General features: G+C 35.8%; 1 protein-coding gene across 2 annotated transcripts in view; it reads right to left on the bottom strand.

The window, feature by feature from the left end:
• LOC138709287 (ras-related and estrogen-regulated growth inhibitor) overlaps positions 1–27,134 on the bottom strand; it is a 343,718-nt gene that overhangs the window by 73,742 nt on the left and 242,842 nt on the right. The window lies entirely within an intron of this gene.

Raw genomic sequence — 27,134 nt, 5'->3', positions numbered from 1 at the left:
TTTCGTAAAACTTTCCGCGGGAGCCTTCTAGCCTATGGCTGCAAGCAGTTCATTAGCTGGGCATCGAGAGCGCGTGCATGCCTCCGGAAAATAAATTGTTACAAATGTCAAATGTATGGGTGCAGATCCCACATTTATAAATGCAGTAGTTTACAGATAATATATCAGCGAACAAGTCTATATTTTTTCAGATTTTTAACTTTGCTATTTAATATAGTAATTTTGCTTTGAAAAAGAAATGATTAAAAAATTGGCCAAATTTTAAATTTCTTTGTGATAGGCCTAAAGTAATAAAAAGTGTTGTATTTAGTCTTTCAAATGCGCCAAACCGCAAATCTCAATTATATGTATACACAGAGTTCCAAGTGAGTTTATGTAACAGTGCGCGCATAATTTGCGTAATTTCAAATAGTCATAACTACACAAATAATTAATAATTGTGGAAATAAAACAATACGGGTCACCTTATTTGATGTCTGGAATTCATGAAAAAAAAATTCGACCATTTCCGAGAAAGTCGTGTTTTATTGCTGTGCGATTTGACGTGGAATGACTCATAACTGAGAAACTATCCAACATTCTGTGATGAAATTTTTTGTGTATATTTATGCATGTCATATCTACAATGTGATGCAAGATCACTTCTCTACCTTTGATAGAGTGTCTGGTAAAAATAAATTCCTTTTAAAAATGGTCGAATATCAGTATTTTCTTATAAGAGAAAATAAAAATAATACTGTATTATTTATTAAGGAATGTAGCTGAGAGAATTTGATATTGTAAACATGAGTTTCAGTAATAAAATAAAAGAAAGGGGACTTGAAAAAGATAACAAGTTTATGAGTTATGAAGGAAACGCTTCATCACTGCAGAGTAAACTGCCACCATTTTGAATTTTGAAAAAAAAAATTAAATCGTAAAAATATTTTTTTCTTATAGCAGAAGGACAGTGTTTTACACATACCAATTTTCATTATTGTGCAAGATACAGTAATGGAAGAAAAAAACGTTGGATATTTCCAAAAATGTTACTGTTGTAAGCTGTACCTAAACCCTCAAGGGAATGTTCGTGGACAAGTTTCTGCACAAAAGCGGTCCTTCTCTCGCTCAGTAAAATTGCAATAAATTCTCAGAAAGAACTATCACAATATTACTCGTATCACAGTATTACCAACCTTCCATAAATTCCAGACACGACGTACATATAATAAAATTAAATTATAAATAGTGTTTATTAAACGAAGTGTGAACACTTTCAGCTACTTTTATTTTTTCTGAATGCCTGGCTCGGATCTTCGCAGATTGAGGGTTATTGTGGAATATTGGTAGAATTATGTTGAAAATGGTGAGAGGAAACGGGAGAGCACAGAGAAAACCGCTTTACGCCCTCTTTTTCGATCAGAAATTTCATCGTGGTTCAGGCGGGGATGGAGCCTGAGTCGCCATGGTGGAAGGCAGATAGGCTAATCAATCAGCCACGAGCGAGGTTAAATTGTGTCAATTCTCATCAATCATAAGTCACCATAAATAAGCAGCATCACTAATCATAATGATTCATCCTCAATCGTCAATTGGGAAGCTGAGATCAAAAACGGGACTTGCCATCAATTTTGGGGTAACCGAGTTAAGAATAGTTTCATATTATATAAGCGATCCTTCATCGTTTAATATAAATATTAAAGTTGTCACTTGCGTGGAACACTGTAGAATTCTAGCGTTAAGTTGAAAAACGGGACTGGTCAAGTGACTAAGACCCCTTCTTCTAACAAAGTATTTCACGCATTTCCAGATACAGTGTTAAACAAAATGATCCAGCATTCCAAGATTCTGGGCGTGAGTTGTGAGATATATTGAAGATGACCCATTTGGATAGTGTTTTACCGAGGTGTCAACTTGTTTATAAATATAACTTTGTTTTTTATTGTATATACAGATGATTCACGAGAAATTACCGCCACTTACGGAGGTTATTTCTGAAGACATTTTGAGCAAAAAATGTCATATAAACATGGGTCCTATTCTCAATATTTACAAAGTTACGTTTAGTTATTGGAACGCATTGCTGTGAACAATGCGTGATCTTGGTTAGCGTGCAGTAAGCAGCCAGCGCGAGCGCTACGGAATTCAAAGATAGCCGTATGCAGTTACGTAGAGCGACGAGTGTCGTTCACAAGCGTGCGGCCAAGTGTACTCAAGCGGACGGCGACAATTTTTAAAATGTGTTGTAAACTCTCCAAGACTGTAACTTAGGATGAAAAATTGAACTGCAAATAATCAAGTCGGTGGAAGTGGTGTGATTTGTAATAATTGTTGTGATAAGTGCGTAAGAATAATATAATTTTATAGTTAAAAATAGAAAAAGATGTCTGTACGAAGCAACTAAGGAGTTCACAGCATATTTTTAGTTTCACAATACTTGGCAATTGAGAAATTATACTTCTGAATGGTTCATACTCTTTTACATTCAAACTAAAGAAAAGGGTATTTTACAAACAACTTTAAATTAGTGTAACTCTGAAAATATTGAGGAGAGGAACTATGTTTATATGACATTTTTTGCTCAAAATGTCCTCAGAAATAAGCTCCGTAAGTGGTGGTAAATCCTCGTGAATCACCCTGTATAATAATAGTAAGATAATACCAGAAAAAGATTACCATATTTAATTAATTAATTTTTTTATGAAATTTCATTTCTTTAGATCAAAAAGAGGACATATGAAGAATTTTCAAAACTATTTTCTATATAATATATATTCATATATGAGCCATTCAGAGCAGAAGTGGTGTAAGTCAATTTTGACTTACACCACTTTTGCTCTGAACGGTTCATATAAACTAGGCTAATGATTCGGTCGTTATTATACAAATTTAAATGGCATGCATATATATTTTGCCAGTAAATGTATATACGGACAGAGAGATTGAGAGAGAGAAAAAAAAAAACTAAGAGTAAGTAGGAATTGTATTTTGTATATTATTTATTTGAGCCGTTCAGAGCAAAAGTGGTGTAAGTCAAAATTGACTTACACCATTTCTGCTCTCAACGGCTCATATGATACCCCTCGTCCTCATTGAATTATTAAGACCATATATAGTCAACATGTAGAGATCTATTATTGGAGAAAAAATCTATATGTTACGTTTTCTAAAAAATTTGACTCCTTGAGAGAGAAGTAGATCTGGCCAAGTGCAAAGTAACTATACCAAAAACAAGTGGCTAAAACAAGTACAATGCAGTCTGTGAAGTTTTTTTTGTGTTCTCCTCAAAATGGCCTCTGTATAACCAGTCCCGTTTTCCATCTCACTGCCTCAATTATCGATAAAATTTCATGACTGTCATTAATATTACCAACCTTAGTCACGCCAATCAACATATTCAATCACCACCATTGTAAATCATTAAGGCCATAATAAATCACGATCATCCTGAATTCATAACGACATAAGTCAATACAATTTATCACTAGCACCAATCAACATCAAACATTACCAGAAATATTCCGTTATTATTGTTAATAGTCGTCAATCATTATTATCAATTATCTCAACTGTCATTCTTAATAAGAACCACCATCAATTAAGATCACCAAAAATCCAATCAATAATTTTCACTTATAATCCATCATCTTTAATCGTCATAAAATAGCGAGACCATTGATCGTCAATCATGAAAAATTATGCACCATCTATTATAATAGATGGTGCATAATTATTATTAGTCAACAATAATAATTCTTATCATCATGAGTCATAAACTTTCCGCACTACCATTCCTCAGTCATCATAAAATCAACACCATAGATCATGGATCGTCATAAAAAACCGCTATAACACTAATCACCGCCATTGATAATAGTAATTTATCATTAGTAGTAGTAGCAGTAGTAGCTTTATTTCTACTGCCAGAGTTAAGATCATAAAGCCTTCCCTTCCACTCAACCAGTATTAGAACAATAGCAATACAATAGCAGATACAGGAATAATAAACAATTAATAATAAAGATAATAATAATAATAATAATAATAATAAGAAGAAGAAGAAGAAAATAACAAGTTTAGTTACATCTAATTCTAAGACTCAAACAAATTATAGTAAAGTGAATCGAAGTAACTGTTAAAATAACAAACAAAAGTTATATGTTAAAAATAAAACACATAATAGAAAAAAAATATATTTTAGGAAAGTTCACAGTCTAAGCAGTCTATTGCACAACCGTATTTTGAAATTAGTAAATGTCTGGTAGCCCCTTAAGGTATGAGGTAGGAAGTTCGAATGACGAGAAATTGACACGGTGAATGATAAGTATCGAGAAGTGTTATGAAGACGTATACTCAATGTGCCGGTGATCTGAGATCGAGTATTTAGATTATGGTTGGAGCATAAATACACAAGGCGAGACGACAGATAATTTGGGGTTAGGTTGCGCAAAATTTGAAATAGAAGAGAAATACCGTGTAAAGTTCTGCGATCGTTGAGCCGGAACCAAGATAAGGATTCGAAAAATGGTGAAATATGGTCTATCATCAAACATTGCACACATATCTTATATATACACATATTATGAACACGTTGTAATCTGTTTGAGAGTTCGGTGTTTAAGTCAGTGAACAACACGTCACAATAGTCAAAGTGCGGCATTACGAGTGTTTGAACTAATGTTTGTTTCAGTGGCGCGGGAAAGGAAAATGCTTGAACCGGCTTAACGAGTAAACAGACGAGCAGATTAAAAAAAAAATGTTTTACTTGGTAATTGCAACTTAATTCGTTATCAAGTAATATTTCCTCTGTCCCAAAATAATTGCCGCATTTCTGCAATGAGGGTTCGATCCTCGCCTAGATACTTCGGCAACTTCTTCACTTTCAATGCTATGCAAGTTGCTTGTATTACAAATCAGGTGCGTAAACAACGTTAGCATAATTTCTACACCGATTTCTACAGTCGTGGAATCTAAAAACTATTCCAACGTTGGCAGAAAATAATATAGGCTGAAATCTCGAGCTAGTACGGGCTTTTAGCCGATACAACGGCTTTAAATATCCGAAAAGAGAAGTACAAAGTTGTATTTTTTCTCCTTCTTGTAATTCGCCTTCTGAAAATATATAACTTGTAATCAAAAGGAAAATAAGAAAAGCAATAAGTAGAATCATACTCAGTTCGTTATTTCGGATAGTAATGGATCCCCTCGTAACATTATTCTACTGTATTATCGCCATATCATTCTAAATTTCCAGTTAAAGTAAGAGTATTCCCTTATACCCCATGCAAAAGCATGGAGGTAGGGCTTGATGCTTTCATGACTTCGACACTATACTTCGTTCCACAATGTCTAACAGGAGAAGTAAACATTGCCTGCATAGGTGGTCTCAAGCGTTTTACCCCCGGCCAATTCGAACACAAGCGTGGAATGAAACTTCTGCCATTGGTTGAATAGCAAATATACATCTCTTCTCCTCTGTCGGCAATCTTTACTTCTCCTGTCAGACATTTTGGAACGAAGTATAGATGAGATGATGTGGTCGGCACCTCGCTCCGACCTACGTTTACTCCTTTGGAAGGTATGGTACTCAATTTTACTTCAGGCTGAGAGATTCTCGGAGCCGTTGTGCAAGTTTTGGCACCATCACCACCAGGAATCAAACCTGGAAACTTCCTGTCCCTAGCCAGTGTAAAGTATTTCGGTGAACTGTTCCTTCACCAAGCGTACATACAAGTACACTGGAATGTGCTATCCGCGCTCGTTGGCATCCCGATCACGCGCCACTTCAGTTTCAACAGTCCAATCGACCCGACTTGTCTCCAAGTGATTAATTGAACGACGTCTCCGATGACAGCTGAAAATTGAATTCCACTTCTCGCGAAATTCCATTGATCCCTCGTTCTTTTGAGGGAGGAAATCTCCAAACTTTATGCTTAGAAGTATTTTACTTCACCCATTATTCCGATTCGGAATTTTTTATGGTTTTCATAAGTATTGTGTATGTTTTCCTTTGATGAGTACAGATTGTCACTTTTGTTATTAGATCCTAGAAGCGAGAGCTCAAACTTAACAGAAAATGGGTATTTATTATTAAGGACAACGAAATTAATTGACATTAGGCCTATACAGTGAGTGAGTGCGTATGTATGTATGTATGTATGTGCAGCATGTTCCATAACAAATGAGAATTAATACTACATGACTAAGTTTACCTTCAAGTACATTATCTATTTACATTATATATTATTATGTTGCTATTCTAGGTTAAGTATGGATTATTGTAGCTCATCTACGATGTGTAACTGTCAAGATAATATTGTTACTTCTTAGTTTAACTTATTTTCCTATTCCTAACCTATGAAATACTACATATTCTAGCATTTAAATATTTACAGTATTTTCACATTTACTATCTTTTTGATGAGCCTATTTTCAAATAAATTATATCCCCATACGAAAACAGGAGCAGGATTGCACCTTTATATATGGCCCTTAATGCTTTATGTTTAAGACCCCTTTGTGTATGTATGTATGTATGTATGTATGTATGTATGTATGTATGTATAGCTGTCAAAAGAAAAAGTGGCCGCTCTCCTGAAACAAAGTTCCCTTCGGGTATCTTCGCTACAATTCGGAGACAGGCGATGTTACATGTTGTTGGACCACGTTGCCTGATATCTACAGGTATAATTGAAGTATTCTGTGTGTTATTCGATAGCTTAATGGTAGCGTTCAGGCCTCTTATTCATGAGGTTCTGCGTTCGACTACAACCTCGTGCTTTTTATGTTCTTTTTTGTTCTGTTTTTGAGAGAGACAAACTATACATATTGGCTCCTTTCTCTTTCACGATTACTTTAGTAATTAACATCAGGTTCATTAATATATTATGCCATGACTTTATCATTATGATATTGTGGCTGCAAATGGAAAGAAAAAGATTTTATTCTCAATAAAAATATCTTTCGTGGCATAAACAAAACAAATTTACTGGCGTCGGCCTTAAAACATTCAAACAATTAAGCGTTCAAAAAACAAAACAAAAAGCCACAATTCAATATTTAGTCTATCTTCCTCTCATCTCGATCATCTTGCAGTCGAGTGGGCATGGAATCGACTAGTCTTTGCAAATAGCGACAGTTCTTAGACACGATATTCCAGGCATTCTGAACATACCCACATACATAAGTGTTCTGTCCATGGGCAGGTCTTTCATTGCAAACCCAGCAATCTCCAATCTTTCCTATTTTCTGCCTTCCTCTTAGTCTCAGCATATGATCCACAAATCCTAATGTCGTCTATTATTCTTTTCAACCAGAGACCCAATCAATTCCTTTTTGTCTTTCTAATCAGTTTCAGCATCATTCTTTCTTCACTCACTTTTTCAAACACAATATTATTTCTTATTCTGTCTGTCCACTTCACACGCACCGTTCTTCTCCCATCCACATTTCAAATGCTTCAATTCGTTTCTCTTCATTTCGTCGTAATGTCCACGTTCCTTCCCCATACAATGCCACACTCCACACAAAGCACTTCACTAGTCTCTTCCTTAGTTCTTTTTCCAGAGGTCCGCAGAAGATCCTTCTTCTTCTATTAAAAGCTTCCTTTGTTCATGTTTGCAGTTTTTCTTGGGAAGGATAGGCCTAAACGCGGTAACATCCCATTGCTTTCCGCACACCACTATCTCTTTTGCATCTTATTAGATTCCAGGGGGCCCAAGCGTGGAGATGAGGAGTGTGGATTTGACTAATTGGGCCCTCCGGACTTCACCGAAAGCCACGGCAAGGGTTAAATATTAATTCTATCAGGATGTTTGTCCCGATCAGAGACCGGGAAATCTCTATTAGCCTTTGCCCCCCGCATCCTGGACTAGCTTCTACGAATAATCAGAAAATCTTAGAGTGTGATTGGGCCAATTTTTCCGAAAATGTTTCCACACTTTTGCCCTCGTAACTCAGCGGACGAACGTCGGAATTTAGATGTCAACGTCTCAGGTTCAATTCCTCGTTACTCCTTTTCATTTTATTGTGGTTCAAGATAGTATAATGTAATAATACAAAAAGAAAAACCAATACCAGTATTATGCAACCGGATTTTTCCAAACCTAATATTAAATTTATGTTATTTATATCGCTAAAGAACGATTACAATATAAATAATTTGAATATTATTTATACAATATCACTAAAGAAAGATAACAGAATATAAATAATAAATATCGGTTTGTTCATTTAATATAAGATATTATATAATACGTATTTAATTATCTAAAAAAATAATCTATTTTACAAAGAAAGATGGTTATTTGTGTTATAATAAATACTTAGGGGAGAGTCGGGTAGTATCGGACATCGGGTAACATCGGACAGTGAGTTTCTTTCATCTACCACACGATGATAATACCTGATTGACATGGTTACGTTTCTGTGATGTCGCATAGAGAAACGTAACCATGCCATTCAGGTACTACCATATGGTGGTAGATGAAAGAAACGCACTGTCCGATACTACCCGATGTCCGATACTACCCGACTCTCCCCTACATAAAATACAGATTATTTATATTGCGAAAGAACAATAACAATGTAAATAACTTGAATATTATTTTATAATGCTAATGAAGGAAAACAGAATATAAATGATAACTTGAATATTATTAATATCGGAATTTCACAGATTTATTACAGATGTATTTAAGAAATTGTAGAAGAATAGTAATTAGTAACAGTGTCCTATTTATTCTTCTTGGAGCCAAATTTGTAACTTTTAGAAGTGTGGTTACTATGTTGAAGTGTATGTGCTGCAACGGATGCTTGATTTGTTATGTATGTGAGTCAGTTATGGGATGCTTGATGTCGCCCCAATGTCGTAATTATAGTTTGATTGTGTTTGTGTGACTATTGTGTATTAATTTATGATGTATGGTACGGAAAGCTGCATATTTGTGTTATAGAAGTGTTACGTATCTGTGTTGTTAATGTTTTTGTATGTTTCAAATTGATAATTGATATTTGTCTTGCAATCGCAATGGCTAATTCACGGATTGTTTATGTTTTTGTTTACATCGCGTAAGCTAATTTAATTTTCTTTTCCATTTCTCTTTATGCTTATCTTTTTTGTGTATAAAACTATAGCCCTAACATACATATGTAAAATAGGACTAACCCCCATTGGAGATACAATAATAAATATTATTATTCATATCGTTATAATACGGTAACAGAATACAAATGATGCCGTGAATTTTATTCATATTTCTAAAGAACGATAACAAAATATAAATAAAGTGATATCCATAAAGAACGATAACTGGATATAAATTATAATTTGAATATCATTTACATCGCTAAAGAACGATTATAAAATAAAATGAAAACTTGAAGAAGGCCGAACCCACAACCTATGAATCATTAAACAAGCACTCTACCGCTGGTCTACGAGGCGCAGATCTGGAACGCTTTCAAAGTTCCGGAAATGCTTGTACAAGCACATGCATCGTGTAACATCGCCGCGACCCGAAGTGGACTTTGAAAATATTCGCTGTTCACGAGTGCGGCCACTTTTTTTTTGACAACTGTACGTATGTAAGGGAGCACTCAGACCATGACTGCGACGACCTACATCTTTTGCTCTTACTCTCCAGCTACGCGCACTCCAAACTCACACCACCTGACTACACCAAGGTTCATTGTATATCCAGATTTCGTGCAGGTATATCCACTTGTCGCTTGAACAGCCACATATATGCGTCGTCATCCGGAAATCAGGGAAAGCTGTGGAATGACAATGGAATAGAGATCGGATGGAATAATATTAATGCCTATCGTGAGATATAGGAAGATCCCTAAGAAAACACCTCTACGAAATATGATATAATGAAAATCTCAGCCCTGAACGGGACTCGAACCTGGCCTGTCTGGATGATATGCTCGATGTCTCACCACTCAGCCATTCAGGGTGTATGGGGTGATATTTTGGTCAATTTCGAACAAAAATCACGTTTCCCCTCTTTTTGTTTGTGCAAAATGAATCGTCATTTATGATCCATGTACACCTAACTTGTCGGCAAAGTAATCAAACCCAATTAATTGTGTCTGTATCTTTTAGGTTTACAAAAAGCGTTTGACACCGTAAAACATCCTCTACTTACTGTTCTCCAACCAGGAGATCAACCGTGAAAGGAATGTGCTTACTATTGCGTCATCTATTGGAGCGAAGTAGTTAGATAATATTATCGTTATAACGTCAGTTTAAAAATCATGCGCTCTCCTGCATTTGTTATTTCCTGTATGGAGAGATTAAAAGATCAGGAGATTAACAGTGATCTAATTTTGTAACTATGGTAGTATAAACATGTGTGTGTCAATGTTATTGTTTGTGCTGTTAGAGCGAGCCAATAGATATACGAGCACCCACGTGTGTGACCTTATGACATATTATCACATCAACATTCATTCACAGCATCACCCCTCTGCCTTTCATCCCGGAGAGACTTTCTCGTGGTTGGAGCACAGTATATCTAATTGCATGGGAGTTAAAGCAGTTGCTTTGAATTTATTTTGGTATTATTTGAGCGACAGGTATCAAATGACAGAAACTGATAGTTGATCTAACATAGACCCGTAGTGACATAAGAAAATGTTAAAGGTTATAGGTCCTCTGAACTCACTTGAAATCCATACTGCTGCTTTCTTTGCAGATGCCGCGACTCAGCTAATGATGCCATCTGTCGATGTAGCCATGTAGGCTTAAGGTTCTGATGCAGTACCACTATAGTGTCACTTAATCTCCCCAAAAGCGTGCTATGTCTCATCAGACTGATGGCTCAAATCACATTACTATAATAAAGTCGAATCGTGATAATGCCGTAGACAAAAGAAGTAATCTAACAAGAAGAGGATATTTTACTTTACTTTACTTTCGAAGGAAGGAATGTTAGGGATTTTTATCGTCCCTTAAAACCCATTACTCACTTCCGAGTTTGAATTCGCGAAATTTCGAGCCAATAGTAAAAATAAAACCACCGATGACTACCACTAATAAATTTACTTTTTTTTTTCTACCTGAAAAAGGTTACAGTGTCAGATTAACATCATGATGGACTTCAGAAACATCCTGTATAAAACAGTGTCAGAAGCATTTGTGAGTCTGTAGGACTATCTCCTTCTCCATTTCGAGGAGCCAATAACCGTGAGCATTAACCACAACAATGGCACACAAGTGCCTGGGGCGGCTCCCCGCACACAACTACCAATTCAGCTTTGTTGTGGCCGCGCCTCTCACCCCTAACTCTCCCACACATTTCTCCCCCTTTTAACTCCTCATATACGAGGGCAGGAAGAAAATGGTATGACGCAGAAAAAGCAAACATCCCAATACGCTGGAAAATGAACACTCTGAATTCGATTTCATCCAATTCGGGAACTATAGTCCTTCATTTAACAATACTTCTAAAGTGCAGGACACTTGCTTCAGCCTTCCATTTCAAATAGGATATATTCCTATACACGACTCTTTCTCACTTGCTCTTCATTTTACTTATATTTCAGCCGCCTCGAACTTTAAGGCGATGTGATGCTCTACTAATGTTTCTAAAATCCACAATTTTTGAGCTAGACAGTTGAAATGTTTAGTCTAACTGAATATGCATATCAATATCGTAATACTACATGCCTAAGTTTACCTTCAAGTACATTATCTATTTACATTATATATTATTATGTTGCTATTCTAGGTTAAGTATGGATTATTGTAGTTCATCTACGATGTGTAACTGTCAAGATAATATTGTTACCTCTTAGTTTAACTTATTTTCCTATTCCTAACCTATGAAATACTAGAATCTATTTACATATTCTAGCATTTAAATATTTACAGTATTTACATATTTACATATAAATTTCAATCTTTTCTCATAAACACTTTCTAAAAAAGTGTAGGCTAACTTATTATGTTTAACTTTTAATTTCTAGTGAAAATCCTATTTTTAAAAGGATTGTTATTTTTATTTAATTTTTTCTTAAAGGTAACTCTGCATAATAGTGTGCAATGCAGCATTAGTAATGTCCCACTATAATTTGTTCATTTGTAATATTTATTCAATGTTCAAACTAGAGATGAACAAAACTAACTGCCGCTCTCGCTCGCTGTGTACGTTGCATTTATCTTTCGAGTTTCGTTTCGTAACTCTCGTGCGCTTCGAGTCTCGCTCATCATTCTCGAAATAGCATTTGGTCGGCGTGGAAAGATTTCGTAACTTTGAAGAACATACATCACTGAAATAAATAACATTATAAATGTTTAATTGAGACAAAAGGACAATACAGAATAGTATCTTAGATATGAAAATGTTGTGGTTCTATTAACTTATATGATATTACCTGTGGTTAACTTATATAAATAGAAAATAACAATTCTCAAATAAATTTGCATTTTTAAGAAACAAAACATAACGTTAAATAAAGTGTTAATATTTTTTTACTTGAGATTGTACACTTGACCACGAGACACGATCGTTGTTCAACTCTAGTTTAAATATTAACAAAAATAATATGACTTTACTTATAATTCTACAACAATAAAAATTATGTTCAATACAGTCAATCAACTTGGCACTTGCACTTGCTTTAACTACTGAGAAATAAAATGAATACTTATCGAAAACGTAGAAAATTTTATTTTTTGAGATAACTATATTTAAAGTTTTAGTTACACATAACTCGTACATTAATACAACTTTTATCAATTTTAAAGTTATATATTGAGATAAAATTTTCATGAAGAGCGCAAATAAAAAAAATATGTACAATTTGTCAAAATTCGATTATTTTCAGTAGCGCATCGCCTTACGATTTGCCAGGACCTAATTGTTTTATTTATTTCCTTGTTCTACCTTTTCCTTGTCTCATTATCTCAACATTCTCCTATACTCTCTTTTGTTTATTTTAATCTTCCTCTTCTAGCTCACGTTCTTCCTCATCTTCTTCTCCTCCTCCTATATCAATTTCGCTTTATTTATTATGATCAAACATATTTCTTAGATATTTTAATATTGTCCTTTATAAATGTCCTTCATCATTTCCATACTTCATTCTCTTTCCATTCTACATTATTTTCATCATATTCATTTCATTTCGTCTTTATCACTTAGTCATCAATATTATCTCATAATCTTTGGCATCTTCATCACTATTTTAAACTCTGTGTCTTCCTCTAAATTTTTATTACTTTTTCAATATTTCATGCCGCCTTGGTAGCTCAGTTGGCAAAATACTTGTCTATCATAGGTGGTTTCAAGTTTATGCCCTTTGAGACTCATTAAACAAAAAAGTTAATCAACTTAAACGAGAATAGACTTCACACAAGAAAGTATATTCTACCCCTCAATACATATAGACTATTTTTTTTTCAGTTGTAAGATTCTTTGCTGTACGATTTCACATATGTAGTTCTTGTGCATCCAGCCTATTGTCTCCCTGTGTAGTAATGCTGAGAAGTGGGTTTTCCAAAATAAGTGTAGTTTATGAGACCACAATGGATCTGTAAGCTTATCGCTTACAATATAATACTTGCTGATGTAAATAACTCAAAACTGAACCCACGATATTAATATGAAGGATGGGTGGAACGGAGAAAAATTCTCTCCGGCACCTGGACTCGCATGATAATGCAGAATTCCTGCACGGAAATATCATATGTACTTCGGTACATCGCAATAATATGACATGCGTATATAACCACTTAGTGATTTAAGACGGCGCTCATTCCTTCGGATCCCGGCTACTTAGTCACTCGTAATGAGTGCACCTCTGCACATAGTGTGTTAGACATTGTGCCACTGTCACACATCTGCGACACAGTGCATGAGGGTTGGCCACTAAAGGGAAACTAAGAGGTGAAACTTAAACTGAGAGGATTCAATCCGGCATCGGAACTGGAATCTGATGTGGCTTAGTGGATAAAGCGTCAGCACGTAGACCTCAAAACCCGGGTTCGAGTCCCAGTGCCAAAGAGAACTTTTCTCCGCTCCCCCATCCTTTTTCATATGGTAATGCAGAATTCCTGCACCGAAATGTCATACGTACTTCGGTACATCACAATAACCACGATGAGGTGAGCTAGTTAGCTTATCGCCAGCAATAGAAGGCCATGTTGAAAGCTAGAATCTCGAATAGCATGACAGCTATTGATGTGTTCCCAGAAGTGTTCATTATGAAAGTGAAAACTCTTTCCCTCGTCAATGATGTTTCATCTGTAAATAGCAGAGACGTGTTGGAAGCTTGGTCCACTGCCAACGCTATCTCAGGATCGAAACACGACTGACACATCACAACGTCCGCTACTTAGCTTTACTTTCACAGGCTTTCCACTTTTCAGTATTTGTCAGTTATTCCGTTCTTTTTTCGTTCGTCTTTTTCTCTCCGAGATCTTCATCAAGTAAATAAATACATACATACATACATAAAAGTTGTCTTTCAGGACTGCCTAGCTCAGTCGTCCTCGTCATATTATATTGGGGCTCTCACGTTTCCTTCTTCCATTTGAGGACCAATAAAAATTTTAACATCAGAACTGAGCAAGAAATAAAATTATCTGTTGAAAATTACTTCTATGCAGATAAGTACATACATACTTTCAACCACATATTTAGAGGGACATTTTGTTTTATATTTTTCCACACAAAGTTTTTGAATATTTAAAAAAAATGGTTTTTTGTTTTTTTTTTTCTTGTATTAAAACATTACGCAGAATTTTCTGAATCTAGTGATAGTTTATTTATTTATGCTATTAAAATGGACATGTTTTAACACAATACAGGTCAGCTAAGTCATTCACTTTTTACTTTCTAAATTTCACAAAAGTTACAATTTTTCCACATGTATTATTTCATAACTTCACAACCATTAGAGAAAACAAAAAATTTTAAAAATTTATTATTTTTTCAACGACGCTCGCAACTGCCGAGGTTGTATCAGCGTCGCAGGAGTTCTTTTACATGCCACTAAATCTACTAATATGAGCCTGTCGCATTTAAGCACACATAAATGCCATTGACCTGGTCCGGGATCGAACCCGCAACCTCGAGCATACAAGAATCTACGTAAAAATTATTATTTTTATGTTTCTACAGAATAAATCTGTTACGTCAACAATTAATAGGCTATTAGAGGAGAAAAATTCGAACCGGGTCCTTGGTTCTACGTACCAAGCGCTCTCACCATTGAGCTACGCCGAAGTCTAATCCACAGCACCGGTTCGAACCCCTCTCCTCCAGTGTTTTTTCCCTTTGTGGCTTGATTCCTAGTTGGGCATGCATTTTGACATTTTTATATTAAGCCAACTGCCAATATACAAGAAGCGCACTCAGTTGAGTGACTTGGTGGCCAGGATTCCACAGCATATTGCAATGGAGATTTATATGAATAAATTTCTTGCAGTTTCTTTACTTGGTAGAATATTTTCTACTATTTACTATAATAAAATTTTTTCTCTTTATACCTGTTATTAATTTCGGAATATGTATGGAAAGACTTTCCTGTGTTAAATTTCAACGTACCTCGTTTACATGTTTCGACCTATTTATGGGTCATCTTCAGAATTGGTCGTTGTTGGTCTTGGCGCCACTTGTTCTGTTTCCTGTGAGGGTGTGTGCCTGTAGTATGGTGTAGAGTCAAAGAGTGTGTGTGTTTTGAAGTTGAGTTGTGTGTTGAGAATTTCGTTGGGGTGTGTTTTTGTGTGTCTGTATATTTCATATTGTTCTAGTGTGTTTAGTTTCTGGCTTTTTGATTGGATGTGTAGTATTTCCATGTCTGTGTTGATGTCTCTGTGGGTGTGGTTAGCATTTGTGATGTGTTCTGCATATGTGGAGGTATTTTGTAATTTTGTTATGGCTGTGATGTGTTCTTTGTAACGTGTCTGAAACGATCTGCCCGTCTGCCCTATGTAGAAGTTGTTGCAGGTGTTACATTTGAGTTTGTATACGCCTGTGTGGTTGTATTTGTTTGTTTGTGTTGTTTGTGTGTTGAGATGTTTTTGTAGAGTGTTATTTGTTCTGTATGCGATGTTGTAATTTAATTTCTTGAATGAGGTTGCAATTTTGTGTATGTTTTTGTTTTCGTATGTTAGTGTGATGTATTTTTTGTGTTATTCTTATGTTTTGTCTTACGTATTATGTTGTCTATTATGATAGGGTTGTATCCGTTTTCTTGTGCTATGTATTTGATTGTGTTTAGCTCTTCGTTGTAATCTTGTTGGATCATTGGTATGTTGAGTAGTCTGTGTACCATTGTTCGGAATGCAGCTTGTTTGTGTTGTGTGGGGTGGTTGGATGTGTTGTGTATGTGTGTGTGTGTGCGTTGTGGGTTTTCTGTATACTTTGAATGTGTGTTTGTTGTCTACGTTTGTTATTGTGATGTCTAGAATGTTTATGGATTTGTTGTTTTCAATTTATAATGTGTAGTGTAGCTTTGGATGTATTTTGTTTATCTGCTGATGTAGGTTTTGAATCTGTCTTTTGTTTCCTTTGTATAGTATTAGTGTTATTAATTATTGAGATTCTGTTAAGTAAGATGTTTTATTGTTTAGTTATTATTTCTAGTCACTAAAATCATGCCTATGGATTCATAGTTGTCTTCGAGTTCTATTAATCATATAAAAAGCTCTTAAGAAATATTTTGATTCCATTTATAAAAAAATAAGTAACTCGTATCATGGGTGAGATTGTTGTTTTTGTTATATTAATACTCGTGTTGTATTGACTTTTTTGTATCGTAAGAGAGAACATGTCAACATTTTCGGAGACGACTACTTCCCATCTTAGAAATTGTTCTGATACTATCGTCTTAAGGGTCAGTTACTCATATAAATTATACGTTTTTTTTTTACTTCTTTCTTAGTATCGTACAGAACAACTGTATGTATATGTCCAATTTTTCGCAGTATAAATACTTGTCTCAGTTAAAATCTCCAATTTCTTTAGTGCGTAAAACAACTGAGGCAGAGGCGTTCGCAATGGATGGTTTGACCAGGTTTGAATTCCTCTTTGATCTTTCTTTTTGAAAAAAATGACATTTAGATTTGAGTATTTTTTATCCCTAACGTTTTCCCTTCTCTAATAGTTCACTGTCAGAGTAACAAACTCTACTCCTCCTTCAGTATAATTCCCATGCTTGTTGCTGCGGCACGTTCGAATTATATCAATGCTAACTTTATTATAGAGAGGCCTACAGCCTTAGTACCGACCTTGTTAATAAAATGGATCCGACACAGTATGAAATTTAACTTGTTGTGAAACATATTGAAAAGGCTGTTTTGACAGTTATGCAGTGCAGATTTTGTTAAATATTGTGCATTGTCGATTTTAAACTCATTTTAAGAGCGCTATTCACCCGTTAGTTAGTTTGCGTTCCGACTATTGTGAAACGTTCGTTTAAAGTTTTGTGCATTTGACATTTCATATTATTACTATGAACTTCACATTATCGTTCCAGGTTCTTTGATATGCCTAAGCAACAGCAAAGCTGATACAATTTTCTTTGCAAAACGTTGCGTAGTGATTCTCAAGAGGCTAGTGAAAATTTCACATTGTTTCTTCACAGCCGCAACGTAATGATGTTGCCGCAAACATTATTCTCGGAACTATTTCACATCCCCGTGAAAACTCAGTTAATAATAATAATAATAATAATAATAATAATAATAATAATAATACAGGCTAGACTGCTCGAATGTACCTAATTTCAATTGTATGTGACTGATAAACGGTTGAAGTTAAAAACCTACAGCAACGTTTATATGAAAGGAAAACTCAACAAATTTCGATATGCACATCACCATATCACTACGTGAGCTCCAGCTGTCACTGTGACGATATCGAGGCGATGAACGATTTCTTGCCAAGCATGTTGGAGCATGTCTTCTGGAATGCTCTCAATAGCCTCTATGATGCGCTCCCGAAGATTACGAAGGTCACTGACTAGGGTGGCGTACACTTTATCTTTGACGTAGCCCCAGAGGAAGAAATCGAGCGGTGTTAATTCAGGATCAGCGCCGAGACGGTCTAGCATCGTATTGGCGAATTCCACTCGTTTGTGTTTGTCATCCGGCTCCAGACGTTGCATTAACTGCACTTTGTATGCTTACAGTTTGAGACGTTTGTGGGCAATTCGTTGCAATGTTGATTTTGGTACTTGAAGTTCCTGCGAAGCTCTTTTTAATGACTTCCGCGGGATTCGTACATACGCGGATTGAACATTTCCAACCATTTCGTCGGATGTTCTGCGAACACCACCATGCTTCTTCAACACCGATCCTGTAGCTAAAAATGTATCGTGCCACTTCCTAATGATTTTAGCAGTTGGAGCATCATGGTTAAACACTCGCCGATACTCCCTTTGAACTCTAACAATTGATTTAAACTCCGCATAACACAACACAGTTTGCGCTTACATCTGCCGTGTCGCCATTTTGACAATCGATACAATCTACGAAAAGAAATCGTGTCTGAGCACCATCTACCGACAGGATTCGAAACTTGTTGAGTTTTCCTTTCACATAAATGTTACCGTAAGGTTCTATCTTCAACCGTACATCAGTCACAAACAATTGAAATTAGGTACATTCGAGCGCTCCACCCATAATTTTAAATATCGGTAATGTAAATTGTGAACAATTTTAATGATGACAAAATTCTGCGTACGCCACTGAACTGAGATATTGTGGAATCGGGACATTTTGTTCCTTTCGCTGTTTTAACCACTTATTTCCCTAACACTGTATGTACGCTGCGCGGAAATTCGAACATCAGGTGTGCCAAATAACAACTCGTAACTGTGCACGAGGTTGAAGTTTGTAGGGTAACTGGGAGTCGTTTATGTTAGCTTCCATGGTGGGTTGTGTTTTAATTAGGTCGTTCGTAATTCATGCTCGAGGGACGAAAGGGCTGAAAATGGAGAGTTGATATTGAGTGGAGCGAGCTTAAGGCTCCTTACGCCACTCTACCCCAGCAGCCTACATTCTTTCTGCTCTTTATTTCGCGTTCGAGCTACAGAGACTTCGCGAGATTACAAGAGATAAATTCTTGTTTCGTGCGCGGTTGGCTGCGAAGTTGTGTATAATTAGTACAAACAAAGCGAGTCATGGAATGCATGTGGTAGTAGCTTAGGACTCCCGACTTCGACTAGAATCCTGAGAGGCATGCGAAAACAAATGCTGAAATACACGCGCTCATCTACCAAAAAAAAAATAAATAAATAAATTTTGTACATAGGCCCATTATTAAATTATACTGTGTCTCATAACCTTATTAGTCATTTCATATAAAATATAAAGTAATACGTATTTAGATATTGTAACTTTTGCCTGAAGACGCCAAAATGGCGAAATCATTACCAACAATAAATTAATACATTACATAATAGGTGAAACAAATTATTACACAGAGTGATTCAAAAGTCCAGCGACAGACAAACTCCGTTATTAGTGCAAATATGAAATATGAAGAAAGGTGAAAGTTGTTGAAAATGTGTTGTTTTGAATCCAATAATGTGCTTAAATTTTCAATGTAAAATACACCTTAGGGGCTGTACGTTAGTGTGACACACCTGCCAGGCTCAATGTTGCCAAATTAGTTGATTTTCTGTTAGTTCTAGCGAATTTTATATACTGATTATCTGACGAAGAAAACTGGTCGACATGTAGAGTTCAGCGATTATTTAAATTCTCAATGTAAAAGAAATATTTCTTTATATTCATAGCATAAGAATTAAGAGGAATTTCATTCTAGGCTGGCAGATTTCCCTGAACTTGTATGGAAACACTGTTAACAATATTATCGTCATCATTTTGTAATTTACCCAGTACACTATGATGATTCTCGGAACTTTTGTCACAGGTAAAAAGTAACACAGACTTCTTGTCACAAATTTTTTTTCACAGGGATCTTATGTCACATTGGAATTGATGTCATAAGGAGAAGAATTTCGCATGGCTGCTTTGTCATGAGAATTTGACATCACAACAGAATATATTTATTTATTTATTTATTTATCACTTATTTACTTTTCATTCATTTATTTTTTACTGATTTATTTATTTATTTATTTATTTACTCTGGTAGAGTTAAGGCCATCAGGCCTTCTCTTCCACACCACGAGAAATACAACTACAAGAAAAATTAAAATTAACGAGTGACGAATTTATGTCCTGTGTGCAGCATTTTTATATGGCGTACATAACTTTATTGAAATTTCTAAGAAACAGGTAAATCTATAGCGAGTAATAGATATTTTACAAAATATTACAAAATATACAACTTTATTGAAATTTGTAAAGAAACAGGTAAATCTATTGCGAGTATTAGATATTTTATAAAATATTTCAGAAGTAGTTCAAAGTGTACCTGCAAAATTGGGCCCAAGTGTTCGCAGGTATTGTAAGGTCCTATTTTCATCGCGATATTCCTCATACCTTGCAACAGCCCTTTCGACCCGCTTGTCGAGATCAGAGTACTTTTTCTTTTTCTTTTGTGGTGATTTTCCGCTTTCCAGTCTTTCAGTATCGTACACATTTTTCACAGGCCTATGTCAGAGGTACATGTACCCCTTATAAATTAATTTCTTACCCCATTTCGCTGTAGGTATGAATTTTATTTCTTGTACCATTTCGAAATTTAACTGCATTAATTCTTAATTTTATTAAGTTGAATTTTTTTTATGTTACTAAAGGAGGCCATTGGAGCCGCGGGCGTTATGTAAACTATTGCGATGACGTATTACGAACGCAATAACAATACAAGTGGGTCTCCGGTCTGCTGGACTCCACTGGCCTCGGTCGAGTAATACTTTGTTGCGTACTATGATGACATTATAAAATATACACTGGCAATCTAAATATAGTGACATAATGCCCATGTGACATAAGGTTTAGTATGACGATTGTACCTTGACAATACAATATCCGCGGTCGACATTTTAATACACTGTGACGAAAAGTCCGCGATACGTTCTGGTTGTGACGAAAAGTCCGGACACGGATTGCGGTATCGAAATTCCCACTTTAAGGACGAAACATGTGACACAAGACATTTTCCGTTATCATTGAGGCTCGTACCAGTGTAGCCAGGTAAATTCTCAATACGTTGAAAATTCAAGCACATTAGATTGAAAACTATCTATTTCCAACAACTTTCCCCCTTTTCCACTTTTCGCTATCTGCACTATTAACGGAGTTTGTGTCGGCGGACTTTTGAATCACTCTGTATACTGGAAATACAATAATTTTTGTATGTGTATGTATGTATGTATTTATTCACACTACAGTGGGTATATACCCGGTGGCAGTGGTAACTAATTACACTCAATAATGGCAATAATAAACTTATTAATTAAAAATACAATTAATAATAATACTAATAATTAATACTAACAATAATAAATAATAATAATAATAATAACAACAACAACAACAACAGGGAATATACTAAATTAAATGAAACGATCACTTAAAATAACATTGGAAATAAATCTAATTTGTATCTTAAAACTAAGATCGAACTAAAGCCCACGAGTATGATACGTTCATATCTGCACAAGTACCTTTCAAATTACACTCATTTCGCTGTCAACTCACTCACTGCAATGGAACTACGACACATTTCACTGATTCTATCCTGATTTCACTAACACTTCAAAAACATTTCACTGTTCAAATACTATGCACTGCCACTATAAACTATAAAGCTTCACTGACAGGAACACGTTTCACTTACACAGCACACTTCACTGACACGACATACTTCTTCACTGATACAACATACTTCACTGACACAACATAATTCTTCACTGATACAACATTTCAATAACAACATATCATTTACACCTTTAAATACTGTGTATAATTAGCGTCTATTAGTAAGGTCCTTAAGCCTATTTTTAAATACATTTTTGGTTGTTGGTAAAGCCTTTAGTAAGTCTGCAGGTAAAGCATTCCAGTCCCTGATAGTACGATTGAGAAAAGAAAACTTTCCAGTGTCCGTCCTCTGCCTTCTTTCCCTCAATTTATATGAGTGGTCGTTCCTTGAAGAGTAATTTGGCGGCTGCAACCTATTTTTTATTTCTCTCCAGGCAGGCTCACCTCTGTATGTTTTGAACAGTGCGCATAATCGAATTCGCGTTCTCCTGTCCATGAGTGTGTCCCATTTTAATGGTGAATTTTTTCGACAACACTTAAGAGCCCGTTTTTTAATCTTTTCCAGTGTCTTAATATGTTCTAATCTGTAAGGATCCCAACATGCAGCACCATATTCCATTACTGGACGTACTAATGATTTATATGCAATTTCTTTGGATTTATCAGAACCTTTTCTTAGTACCCTCATCACAAAGTGTACCGCTCTCCATGCTTTTCCCGCTGTGTCTGTAACGTGTTCTCCCCAGCCGAGGTCGCTGCTAAATGTTATTCCGAGGTATTTACATTTGTTAACTTCCGAAATGGTTTCACCCCCTAACGTATACGATGTGACTATTTTATTTCTTTTCCTTGTAAAGCTGATGGCTTTGCTCTTTAGAGAATTTATTTCCATTTTGTTGGCTATTGCCCAATCGTTTATTCTATTGAGGTCATTCTGGAGAAGAGTAGTATCTTCATGGCTTTTTATTTCTCTGTATACTATACAATCATCCGCGAATAAGCGAACCCTAGACAAGATATTAACTGGCAGATCATTTACAAAAGCTACCTTTATCTTATGATTGGTAATGTGCACTGAATAATACAAATTATGTTAGTCAACTGTCCGAATACAGATCTGAACCTCATAAAAGTGATATAAAGCACCACTCATGAGGAAACTAGGCCAGGAGATAATGGGATAGGGTGGCCAGTTCCTTTTTCCCTCTATTCCATATATCACCGACTAGCTACATATTAATCAGACTTCAGATGTATACAAACAACTGTTCTTCCTCTGACACATATCGTCATTTGACATGTACCATACTGCCTGATAATATAACATCTAGTCTTAAAATAAAACCAATTTAAGGATCATATATACACTAGTGAAAATAAAAAATGATAGGCATAATATTCGAACAGCTGTCAGGCAGTGCATTTGCGAAATAAATTGCACACACTTCTGTGTGCACTTACTTTCATTTCTGAGATGTGACACATATGTTGCAAAGTAAGCAATAGAACCGAAAATTGTCGCTTAAAATAATACTTGAGGCAAGCATTACGACAGTGCCGCAGTTAAGTGGAACCAGGTGTCTTTAAAACACAGAAAACCACAATTTCAAGTCACACGGGGTTTGTATGCACTCGATGTGGGTTTCTGGTTCTCGTCAGTCCATTCTAGTTGAGTGGATAAAAAGGGAAACATTTGGGCGGTTTCGGGTGAAGTTCCTGGGTAGCTCAGTTGGTAGAGCGTTGATCACTAAGTCAAAGGTCCCGTGATCGAATCCCAGGCCCGCAACAATTTTTCCCTTGAATTTATTCAGATCTGCTTTACACGGAGTATTACAGTGAATTATTAACTAAATTAATGTAGGAACGACGTAATTAATAATTAGTTAATAACAGCTAACCTGTACATCAGTGCAACATAAGAAGCATTGTACATTGGCTTTCTGAAGACGGTAACGTGCATTAGCCTATATTCATTTTGAAACAAATATTGATTGTGTTATATGTCAAGAAACAATTTTGTGTAAATATTAGTGCAGTTGCATCAGATATTCATAGATTTCAAAAAGGCGTACGACTCGGTTAAGAGAGAAGTTTTATATAATATTGTTATTGAATTTGGTATTCCCAAGATACTAGTTCCATTAATTAAAATGTGTCTTAGTGAAACTTACAGCAGAGTTCGTATAGGCCAGTTTCTATCTGATGCTTTTCCAATTCACTGCGGGCTAAAGCAGAGAGATGCATTGTCACCTCTACTTTTTAACTTTGCTCTAGAATATGCCATTAGGAAAATTCAGGATAACAGAGAGGGTTTGGAATTGAACGGGTTACATCAGCTTCTTGTCTATGCGAATGACGTGAATATGTTAGCAGAAAATCCACAAACGATTAGGGAAAACACGGAAATTCTACTTGAAGCAAGTAAAGCGATAGGGTTGGAAGTAAATCCCGAAAAAGACTAAGTATATGATTATGTCTCGTGACCAGAATATTGAACGAAATATACTTACTTACTTATTGGCTGTTAAGGAACCCGGAGGTTCATTGCCGCCCTCACATAAGCCCGCCATTGATCCCTATCCTGAGCAAGATTAATAAAGTCTCTACCATCATATCCCACCTCCCTCAAATCCATTTTAATATTATCTCCCCATCTACGTCTCGGCCTCCCTAAAGGTCTTTTTCCCTCCGGCCTCCCAACTAACACTCTATATGCATTTCTGGATTCGCCCATACGTGCTACATGCCCTGCCCATCTCAAGCGTCTGGATTTAATGTTCCTAATTATATCAGGTGAAGAATACAATGCGTGCAGCTCCGCGTTGTGTAACTTTCTCCATTCTCTTGTAACTTCATCCCTCTTAGCCCCAAATATTTTCCTAAGAACCTTATTCTCAAACACCCTTAATCTCTGTTCCTCTCTTAAAGTGAGAGTCCAAGCTTCACAACCATATAGAACAACCGGTAACATAACTGTTTTATAAATTCTAACTTTCAGACTTTTTGACGGCAGACTAGATGATAAAAGCTTCTCAACCGAATAATAACACACATTTCCCATATTTATTCTGCGTTTAATTTCCTCCCGAGTGCCGTTTATATTTGTTACTGTTGCTCCAAGATATTTGAATTTTTCCACCTCTTCGAAGGATAAATCTACAATTTTTATATTTCCATTTCGTACAATATTCTGGTCACGAGACATAATCATATACTTTGTCTTTTCGGGATTTACTTCCAACCCTATCGCTTTACTTGCTTCAAGTAGAATTTCCGTGTTTTCCCTAATCGTTTGTGGATTTTCTCCTAGCATATTCACGACATCCGCATAGACAAGAAGCTGATGTAACCCGTTCAATTCCAAACCCTCTCTGTTATCCTGAACTTTCCTAATGACATATTCTAGAGCAAAGTTAAAAAGTAGAGGTGACAATCCATCTCCCTGCTTCAGCCCGCAGTGAATCGGAAAAGCATCAGATAGAAACTGACCTATACGGACTCTGCTGTAAGTTTCACTAAGACACATTTTAATTAATCGAACTAGTTTCTTGGGAATACCAAATTCAATAAGAATATCATATAAAACTTCTCTCTTAACCGAGTCACACGCCTTTTTGAAATCTATGAATAACTGATGTACTGTACCCTTATACTCCCATTCATTAAACGGAATATAACTATAAAAATTGGAAATTTATCCATCGAAGAGGTGGAAAAATTAAAATATCTTGGAGCAACAGTCATCATCATCATCCTTCACGAATTAGGCCTCTGTAGACCTGTTTCGGCCCCATCTAGCAGTCTTCTTAACGGTCTTCCTGGTCGACGATGTCCTCTAGGTTTATATTGCATCATAATTTTTGGGATTCTTGAATTTGGAGCAACAGTAACAAATATAAATGACACTCGGGAGGAAATTAAATGCAGAATAAATGTGGGAAATGCCTGTTATTATTCGGTTGAGAAGCTTTTGTCATCTAGTCTGCTGTCAAATAATCTGAAAGTTAGAATTTATAAAAGAGTTATATTACCGGTTTTTCTGTATGGTTGTGAAACTTGGAGTCCCATTTTGAGAGAGGAAGAGAAATTAAGGTGTTTGAGAATAAGGTTGTTAGGAAAATATTTGGGGCTAAGAGGGATGAAGTTACAGGAGAATGGAGAAAGTTACACAACGCAGAGCTGCATGCATTGTATTCTTCACCTGACATAATTAGGAACATTAAATGCAGGCGTTTGAGATGGGCAGGGCATGTGGCACGTATGGCCGAATCCAGAAATGCATGTAGAGTGTTACTTGGGAGGCCGGAGGGAAAAAGACCTTTGGGGAGGCCGAGACGTAGATGGGAGGATTATATTAAAATGGATTTGAGGGAGGTGGGATATGATGGTAGAGACTGGATTAATATTGCTCAGGATGGGGACCAATGGTGGGCTTATGTGAGGGCGGCAATGAACCTCCGGGTTCCTTAAAAGCCAGTAAGTAAGTATTAGTGCAGTTGATCGATCAAAATATTTAATCGATTCACTACTTGAATTTAATCGATTAATCGAGTTCTGATCGATTTAAAAAAATCTCTTAATACACTGCAATACACAATTATTGTTAAATTTAACTTATGTTCGGTGATATGCATAGGTATTATAATATGTTGTATATCTGTATATACTTTATCGTTATATTACAAAACAACTATTTTAATTACTTACTAAAATCTTTATTATGAAGCTTATAATTTATTGTGTCAATTTCTCCGGGAATATTTTAGACAAACATAAATAACAAAAATATGAAGACTGACCTATTTAATATTGCTTCATTCATGATTTTAAACATGTGAGTGTATTCACATCCTCCGAATTAAGTGCCGCTCTACGTTTAGTAACAATGTTTCCTGCATCACTAAACACGAAAAAAAAAAAACTTTTTTCTGTCAAGCACTTCTCCACGATCGTTCAATTTAAATCCAAACGTTTTTTCGAATTTACCTCTCAAATTCTCATATGACAGAATGGAGTTTACACTTTTCACAGACCACAGAAAACTGAATTTTTTTCTTTATTAAACTAAACACACAACCTTCATATATAAACCCAGTACAGAAACTGCAACTGCAAAAGTACAGTGATAGAAACAGAAGACTGGCCCCTATTGTAATCGAATTACCATATTTTAGAAAGAGAAGAATGTAGTTACGCTCTCACTTGCACACAGTGTAGACATGGCTATTTTATAAGGGATGAGGGGGTCGAATCCCAGAAAATTATGTATTTCATATGCTAGGAAGATGAGCTGACAACAAGGTGGAAGTTTTCTTGGAAAACCATAAAACTTAATAAGGGTCTCGCATTGCGTTTCAACTTTCAATAGAGTTAGACTAGGTCACTGTCCTCACATCTCATCTCGTTGAAGTGTTTGTGCTAAGATTTTCCCTACGCTACCTGCTTTTCAGCTAGAAAATAACAGTAC

Source organism: Periplaneta americana, chromosome 11 (assembly GCF_040183065.1).
Source record: "Periplaneta americana isolate PAMFEO1 chromosome 11, P.americana_PAMFEO1_priV1, whole genome shotgun sequence".
NCBI classification, from domain to species: domain Eukaryota; kingdom Metazoa; phylum Arthropoda; class Insecta; order Blattodea; family Blattidae; genus Periplaneta; species Periplaneta americana.
The sequence above is the reverse complement of the archived record's forward strand: the minus strand, read 5'-3'. Positions and strand labels throughout refer to the sequence as shown.